The 9014-nt window shown below is 44.1% G+C and overlaps 1 long non-coding RNA gene across 1 annotated transcript; it reads right to left on the bottom strand.

Annotated features, from left to right (window-relative positions):
- Window positions 1–4232: 4232 nt before the first annotated feature.
- LOC306741556 lies at window positions 4233–8725 on the bottom strand. The gene is made up of 3 exons (XR_013771061.1): window positions 8587–8725; window positions 6764–6801; window positions 4233–4335 (listed from the first exon to the last, which is right to left on the bottom strand). It is a non-coding gene; the product is annotated as an uncharacterized lncRNA (long non-coding RNA).
- Between the last annotated feature and the right edge of the window lie 289 nt (window positions 8726–9014).

Genomic DNA, 9014 nt, shown 5'->3' with positions numbered 1-9014 from the left:
ATTTCCACTGAATAACTCAAGTGAGAATCACAGCTTGTCTATTGTCGCTTTGCGGTGCGTGGTTTGTCAAATGCTTTTCAATTACAGCCTTTAACTTGAGGCACTATCACATCCCCATGAAGTGATTTTAATGGAGTTTGGTGCAATTGTTTGTTATGCGAGACAGGTCTTTTCAGCAGAGAGAGAGAGAGAGAGAGAGAGATAGAGAGAGAGAGAGAGAGAGGAGGTTTGAAACTCAAATGAACTTTGGGCGATAACGCGACACGAGCGGCTGAGCAGGGGAGTAGCTGTGGGCTTAAATCTAGTAACTTCCTGTCACTGGTATTTAACATGTGTATTGTACGATATGAGGGCGGTTACTCTACTACACGTACGCCTAAATTTCAAACATGGTTGCCGGCATCTGATTTGGCAGATACAGCATTTTGGGGCCTGATTGCTGTCTCCAACACCCCCCCAATCAGTCTGTCCTGTCCTACTTTTCTCTTCCAACCCTCCCTCTCTCGCCCCTCCCTGACACATACAGTATAACAACCTCCTCTCCATTCTGTCTCTAAAGCTCCTGGATCCGCGGAGCACAGGTGCAGGACTGCGGGGCTACAGCCCACAGGCCCTGGATGCTGAAACGGGAGAGGCGAGCCGGCACACATGCAGAATTACAACACCTCCATTTCTCACACTGACATAATCCCCATGTTTTATTTGTCCCCTTGTAATTCTTTTTATATCTTGGGCTTATGTTCTTTGGCATCCATTCAATCCCAGCCTCGGGACACAGGGCTCTACCAGGCCCATATGTGTGCCTTGCTCCAGTTAACGCATATTAGTTCCTTTGTAACTGTGACTAAACTGGCACATCTCAGCTGGGAGATGCTCTGGCTTTGACTGACAGCCCGTGTCTGGATCCTGTACTTTGAGTCTTGCGCAGACTTGTCAAACACGGGCCTGTCAGAGCATCTCTCACTCTGCTGTCAAGCACAGGTACCACGGAGAGCTGCAGAGGGTTCACAGCTCTGACCACCTCTCTAAATTTGCTTACACTCCATTTGTGTGTGTCTGTGTGTGTGTGTGTGTGTGTGAGAAGTATAGAGAATGAATATTATCTCACACGCCCCTGTTCCACAGTGATACTTTTACCAAAGCTGAGTCTTCGAAGCATGTTGCTGGCATGTTCCCTCTTTTCCTCAGTAGAGAGAATCCTACGGGAAAAAACTAAGTGAAACATTTGTCACGCTCACGATTTGGCCAGATTGCCTGCGAGAGAGAGAAAAAAAGGGAGACTTGTATACCCTGATCAGATCAGTCACTAAAATTACATCGAGAAAGCTTTTCCAATAACAGCTTGATATTAGGACTTCAGTGCTGTGTTGATGTATGTTGTCGGCGGAGAGAATCTGTTAAGTCTGTGCCATGTGATGCCAACAGTCTTAAATATTGTTTTCACAACTGTGCAAGCTAATTACCTTTAATTTTTCATCTGTGCTCCAAGGGTTGTAAGAGACTGTGATTAGTGATTCATTACTTCTCATTACCTGGCCTGTCAAACTGTTTCCTTTACTTATTCAGGCTGATTAGCTGTACATGGCCCGCCTCTCTCATTGAGGTTGAGAAAGAGATCTCAAAATGGTCTGCAGATAAGCAACTGTAAATAGTTATAATGATGAGAGGGATAACAATCAGGAGCATGAAGAACAGGGAAACAAGAAGAAAACAAAAGATTATGGCGATCATTTTCACAATGGAAAGAAAAGACTGAAAGAACAAAAGAGAGAAAGACTTCATCTATTGAGACAATTTGCATTTTTCTAAACTTAACTTTTCAGCATTTCACTTAATATCAATTAAAAAATGTGATGATTCTGATCTGGGGTTGATAGATGACACCCAAGCCATCAGAGATGCTATGAGATGGCATATCCGCCTTTTCTCCAGAGAAGGGTTATTTATAGGTGTCAGAGAATGAGGATTGATTTACTGCAGGTAAACAGGATGTCATTCTCAGCAAAAAGGTCAAGGTGAGCCAAAGCTCCGGTGGATAAAATACGGGGATTCGGCATCTGTGTATTTCACTTGTCTGTCAAGCCAATCAGGCTGTGGAGGCATGACAGGACCCGATCACATGCAAACTGCCTTTTTAGATAAAGCGATGATACGATGAGTCCTTGAGTTCAAACGTAAAACAACACCGGGAGTGCTGAAAAAAACAGGGCTGTACGCTAGAAAGATGAGCCCTTACGAAGCAGCTACAGAGCCTGAGTATGACATTGACTATGGTTGTGAGACGTTAACTAAAACATTCATCACCGTTAGGTGTAATTAACAAACTTCCCCTGCATTAATTAAAGGCCCTGCTTTAAGGGAAAGTGCGCTTAATTAGGAGGTTTGACAGGATGAGGCCTTAGGGATGATCCATATCCAGAGGGCTGTTGGAGGGGTACAAGTGACAGAATTTTCACAAACGTTGTGAGTTTTTGCAGCATTTCTTCAAATCGCCACAAAACTCTGTGCCCTTGGTCAACTCACAAGCTGGTCTGGTCTGGTCTGATCTGGCTTGGCGTGGCTCTGAGAAACTATTGACAGGTATGACAGGTCTCCGATTAGCCAGTCAGCTGGAGGCCCAGACCTTGTCACCTGTCAGCTAGAGAGATGAAGAGTCGAGCGAGCAGATGAGGAGGAGGATGAAGAAGGCAGGTAGAGAAATTGAGGGGGAAAAGGAGTGGAGAGAAAGCACTGGTGGCAGTGGTGGCGTAGCTGACGGGGTACACACAAATACATGAAGCAGCGATAAAAGTGCATGTATATCAGGCCTGAGTCACCTGCAGAAGTGTTTGTCAAGCAGTCCATTACAAAAACCAGAGGGTTTGAGGATGACAAACGTGTACCCAAAGAATCTGTGATTGGATCGGGGATTAAGGGGCTGGCGTGTCTCTGAAGGGAAACAGGGAAGAGACGAACGGACACAGAGTGGAAGAAAGAGAGAGAGAGATGGACGGGATGGAAAAGGGACAGTAAACGAATGTCAGACTGCCGAGGCAGGGAGACAGAGTGGCAGAGTGGGTGGGCTTTGACAGACACATCTCACACAGGCTGACAGCTCCGTCAATAGCCCCAGGATGGCCACCCTGATTGACAGCTAGCAGGTGGCGCATGAATGGAGTTGTCAGGCCGACTGTCAGTCAAAGTCACAACGCTGTGGCTACAAGGCCCCGGCTGAACAGGCACACAGCTGCCCAAGGTGATCTCTGGGTGTACAGGCGGGCTTTTGGCACAGGAGGCTGAGGCAGCTCAGATCATGCTAAAATTACCATACACAGCAGTGGCAGCACACAATAGCTGTGTTGATTGGGCTTATTTCATACTAGTGGGCAGATCTGGTACATACACACATGGCTGGTTCCACTCAATTTACAAAAAAACGTAAGAAAAAAAGGATTTGAATGTACTATCGATGCATCTCTGCAGTTTTTCCATTTCCTTGGTTCCCCTTAATTGAGCATTGTTCCAGCACGAGGGCATGAAGCATAGGAGTTAATGGGCAATAATTATATGTGAGAGAGGCTTTCTCCCTGGAGTGGAATCCAGAACAAATGGAAGCTCCGATGTGCAACATTCTACTTCATTACATCTGCTGCGATTAAAGCCCGAACATCTGGCACCATATCCTGACAGATAGACAAGACTTCTGGACTGGAAGGGAAATCGAGCGATATTTACAAAAATGTAACACAGGGTATTTACTGGATGAAAGAACAAGTGCTTTGGGCAGGCACGGTACATTCTCCCTATCGGACAAGTGTTGAACTGATAGATGCGTGTAAACACAAGTAAATCGTTTGGACAATTCTGACAAAATGAACGGCACTAAATACCCTCGCTACACTTTCACATCACAACGGACTTTATTATTATTATAGGCAACTTCTTTGCTACAGATAAATACGTACTGTGGCTCTTCAAGTAAACACTGGAATGTACATCAAGGTTGGTTGTTAACTCTTTTTTTTTCTTTTTTTTTAACAATTTCAATCATTCTAACCCCTTCGAGGTGAAGCTAAAACAATAATCACGAATGTCTGTTTCTGCTGTTGCCATGACAACATCAAGTCCCACAAAGTGATGTCATGCCGATCTGGTCTCTTCCTGGCGCAAGATTATCTCCCGTGATGCTCTGAGGCAATCTGGAGGGCCTCTGGGGCGTGTGCGAGCGCCGGAGGCGGCGGTCGGGGTAGAGGCTGTTGTCAAATGGCTTGCGGTGGACACAGAGGACGTGGGTCTTCAGGTTGCCCTTCTGGGAGGCGCTGTAGGGGCAGTACCTGCACTGGAATGGCTTCCGAGCTGGGAAAGACAGAGAAGGCAGACAGAGAAAACCGACTTAATACAGTTGCAGAGCTCAAACCTTGTCCCAGCTGACCACTGTGCGCCTGTCAGATCAAAACAGACCAACAGTTCTGGCCCAAAACAAAACAGTCAGTGATGTTTTGTAGTACTACAGGGTGCTGATCAAGGAAAAGCTTTGTGAAAATGAACATGGCGAGATTGAGTCTTCTGGATGTTAAATATAATTTCTGACAGGTCATGTTTTCCAGTTTTCTAGACCAGATGTTTGTGAGAAGTTCAACTTTAACTGAGCCTCTGGAATGGAGAGGGAAATAAAGCCACACAGACACATTGGTGTTTCAATGGGGCTCAAACAAGTTCCCTATTAGTTACAGTGGCCTAGAGTGCCTGTGGTTTTGTAGAAAAATGTTCAAATAAAGTAACAGTCTAAAAATGTGTTCTCATAACACTGTGACACGTCATGGGCTGACAGTTCTTTTTTATAAAAAAAAAGGCCAGCAAGTTCTGATTCATTGTAACATATTTCCTGCTCACAACACACAGACACACACACACACACACACACTCACACACACAGACAAATAAACACACACGCGCACACACACAAGTGTTGAGTTGAGGAATGACAGACGTCTGCAGCTGGGAGGCAAGGCATGCCAAAACTTCCTGTCTGTCCCCCTCTTTAGCGCCCGCTACATAACTCTGCTACAAATAATGTGAATCTGCATGACAAAGTACGGAGTGTACCTTTACAGACACAAACAACAAAGCAAACCGTTAATAGCTTCCAGAAGTTTACGTGACCTCAATAAAAATCAGCATGACACCAAAGCCCGAAGGTGTAGCTAAGATCAAAACAAAAACTGTGCTGGATGACTCATTCACCTGTCTACCTCGACAGTCATGTGTCCTTGTTCAGTGCCGTGCTATTTCTGAGATGTTACTTCATATAATGAGTTTCTCTTTTCCCCTCTGTCTAACACTTTAATGTGTTTCTCTGTGATTCATGGTTACAGTAAACCATTATGTGCTGATGTCATTTGACATCACTTCCCAAAAACTGAGGGCTGTCTCAGCCTTTTCACCCCACCCTCGCCTCTTCCTCTCTATCATGCTCCTCATCAGAGCAGAGACAGCTGTACGCAGCTGAACACTCGCTTTCACATCTACATAAAAAAGGTGTTTTTGGGGGGGAAAGTGGGAAAACTCACAGACGGTGTGAGCAATAAAAGGTAATGCTCCATCTGTTGGTGTATAATAACCTGATGGCCGTAAAGGACACACACAGGCATTCACACACCAGTCAGAGAGAGGATAAGCCTGACACATCTGAATATCATCAGGATGGCACAGAGGGCTGTGTGTGTGTGTGTGTGTGTGTGTGTGTGTGTGTGTGTGTGTGTGTGTGTGTGTGTGTGTGTGTGTGTGTGTGTGTGTGTGTGTGTGTGTGTGTTTAGGAGTAGTCTTTTTGAGCGAGGAAGGGGGAGCTGCCTGCTGGGAGGAACAATTGTAAGAGAAAAGCTGTGTGAAAAATCCAGGTAAGTGCAGTTTTGTTTTGTCTCTTTTTCAAGCCTCAAACAATGGGAGTGGAGAAAACAGGACATTTTCTGAACAGAAAAAAAAATTACATTTCTGATTCTGTGCATCTTTTAATCTCACTTATTAAAGGGCCGTCATGAAAAATTCCACTTTCCCAAATTTTACACATCCATTGTAACTTGCAACCATTGAGACTGCACTGATTTACCTCAATCTTGTTAAAATCTTGTAAATGCACTCAGACGATGTGAACAATCCAGGAGCCCATTACACTTTCATAAAGTCAGTTAATAATAAGCCAAAAGGTCTTGCGTTTGCATCAGTCGCTTGTTGCCCTGCTTGTCACTACCCTCGCCTTTCTTTCTCTCCCCCATCGTCTCCCCGGGTCTGCTGTTCTTTCTTCCCTCCCACCAGAGGAGAGGGGAGGTCCAAGAGAGGGCAACCTCCAAATAAGTTCCATTAATCACAGGCCACAGTCTAATGTAACTAATATTTTACAATTAGAGGAGACAGCAGTGGGCTCGGAGCCATCCATCTCTTCACCACATGATCCTCCATTCATAGGCTGCTCTAGCCACAGTTTCAGACCAGCCGCACACACTCAAATACAAATACACACACACACACACACACACACACACACACACACATACACACACATACACACAGGCGGATGCACAAAATAGACTGGACAGGAAATGAGAGGGGTGGAATTGTGTGGTGTTGAGAGAAAGAGTGAAGGAAGAACAGAATGAGTGATTACTGACTTTGACTCTGTATAATACTGACATTGGACTGTATTAAGGGACATTTATGGTTTATTACAACTTGGGTCTTATGTAATTTTGGTCATCATTTGCATCTGTTATGATAACATTATACTCACCAGAGTTATTGCTGAGATCTGGGAACACGGCAACATCACTATAACGAAGTCAGACAAGAAACACGGGCAGTCAGACAGTCAGACAGATTGTAAACAAGCTAACAGTACAGCCAGATTATCTTTGGAAAATCACAGGAAACTTGCACAACTGTAGCATGTATGCTAGGTCAAAGATGAACCAGGAAGTCATAAACTGTGCTGGATGTTTCACAGTTGACAGTTTGGGTTGTAATTCCATCTTTCACCTTAGTCTCTTAAAAGAGTTAAGCTAACCTCGGAGTTCGTTTAAAAACCGTATAACCATTTGACCACTTGTGTTTCTTGCCTCATCAAACGTCTTTTTTAGCAAAATCACTGCACCCACCATTAAAGTGTCCATTACGTAACTTTCTGTAAAACCATGGAGTGTCATTTTACTTCTCAGGTTTATGTACCAATCTAACACAGGAGATATAATGTATTGTTTAGTGCGCGTAAGAGGTGCTACTATAGGCAATTTGTTTTTACTTCAGACAGAGCCAGGCTTCCTGTTTCTAGTCTTTATGCTAGCTATGCTAACCTTCCCTTGGCTGTAGTTTCATATTTAATGTACAACATATCAGGTCTTCTTATTTAACTGTCAGCAAGAAAACAAAAAAGCCTATATTCCAAAATGTCAAGCTATTCCTTTCAGTACAAGTTAGTAGCCTTCTCTTGCCATAAGTAAAGCTGTGACTGTCCCCAGAATATTGTGGCACTAAACAAAATATATTAGCAGCACAATAGCAGTCTGTAAACTTCTGGTTGGACTATATTCTAAAAATGTGAGGTCTTCAAAGTACGTTCCGGGCACTTTCAGTGAATGGAAGTGAAAAAGAAGAAAAAAATCAAATTATGTGTTACATTAGTTGTCAAATGAAAATCACATAGAATGTGTGTGATTTCGGTAAAGAGATAGTTCAGACATACAGAGGTTTTGGGGATTTTACCAGAAGAAAAAAAAAAAAGCCTTTACCTCTTTATGTATTTTGTGTAATTGGAAGTCAAACAGCAATATTGGGCTATCTTTGCTCAATTTTTGAGTGTTTATGGGATCAAATTTAACATAATCATGATCCCATAGGCATCCAGGTGTTGAGACTGGCCCACAGTCTAAGACCCCTTGCTTTAAACAGATATTTACCGATTGCACATGTTAGACTTTCATTTTCATTGGCATTGAAACCTAACATATTGTATAGTCACTATATCAAAAATGTAATACCATACCCTGCCTTACTTTAGTGCATTTTTGCATTAGTTTTTACACATGTATATGTTTGCACCTGTACGCATGAATCCCTGTGTGTGTGTGTGTGTGTGTGTGTGTGTGTGTGTGTGTGTGTGTGTGTGTGTGTGTGTGTGTGTGTGTGTGTGTGTGTGTGTGTGTGCGGTGAGAGTGTGTTGTGGTTGTGTGTCATAGGCTGAGATAATGACCATGATGACAGTGGCGGGGCCGGCGGGGGCCGGAGGAGCTGAATGGTGACGGATGACAGAGGGCTGAGCTCTGATGGCACACAGACAGTGAGTGATGACTGCACATCTTTCCCAGTGCTCCACCCTTCATTATCTCTATGGGGAGAAGCACGGCACAAAGGCTGGCCGCGCTGCCCTCTCGCTGCCCTCAAACGACATCTGCTCATGGAGACAGCCGCACTACCGCTCCTCTTTCACCTCGCTGTCGCTCCATCTATCTCCATCTATGGTGATCTTTCTCGCTCCTTTTCTCTTTCCTTTTTCTCTCGCTCTCTGTCACCCTCTCCGCGGAGGGTATGCAGAGGTCAGACAATGAGATAATGACTCACCCCTTTCAACCTTTCAAATCAGGGCCTTTTCTTCCTCTCTGTCCTCCGTTGTTCTTTCATTCTTAATCCTTTCTTTATCGATCTTCTCATATTCTCTTGTTGTCATGTGTCTGAGAGGCCTGATCTGATGTTGCAGAAGACACAGACGGTTTATTTTCCTGGTTAACTGGTTTAAAGTTAAATACACCTTGAGGCACCCAAGGCGCCACATGACTGTGTTCTCAAAAATAGTTGCCCTAATTGTGCCTGTGAAAAATGAAAGTGTGCCATAATACCTGGTTCAGAAACATTTAGAGGTTTTTACCACAGCTTAACCGTTAAAGTGGTAAATGTTGCCATCTAGTGGTTTAGTCAAAGCAGTGCAGAGATGAGCGTTTCTGTTTAACACACAAGGGAGGGCTCAGTGAGACTAATGAGCATGCAGACAG

Source organism: Taurulus bubalis (genome assembly GCF_910589615.1).
Source record: "Taurulus bubalis genome assembly, chromosome: 9".
NCBI lineage: Eukaryota > Metazoa > Chordata > Actinopteri > Perciformes > Cottidae > Taurulus > Taurulus bubalis.
This window is presented reverse-complemented; position numbering and strand designations above follow the sequence as displayed.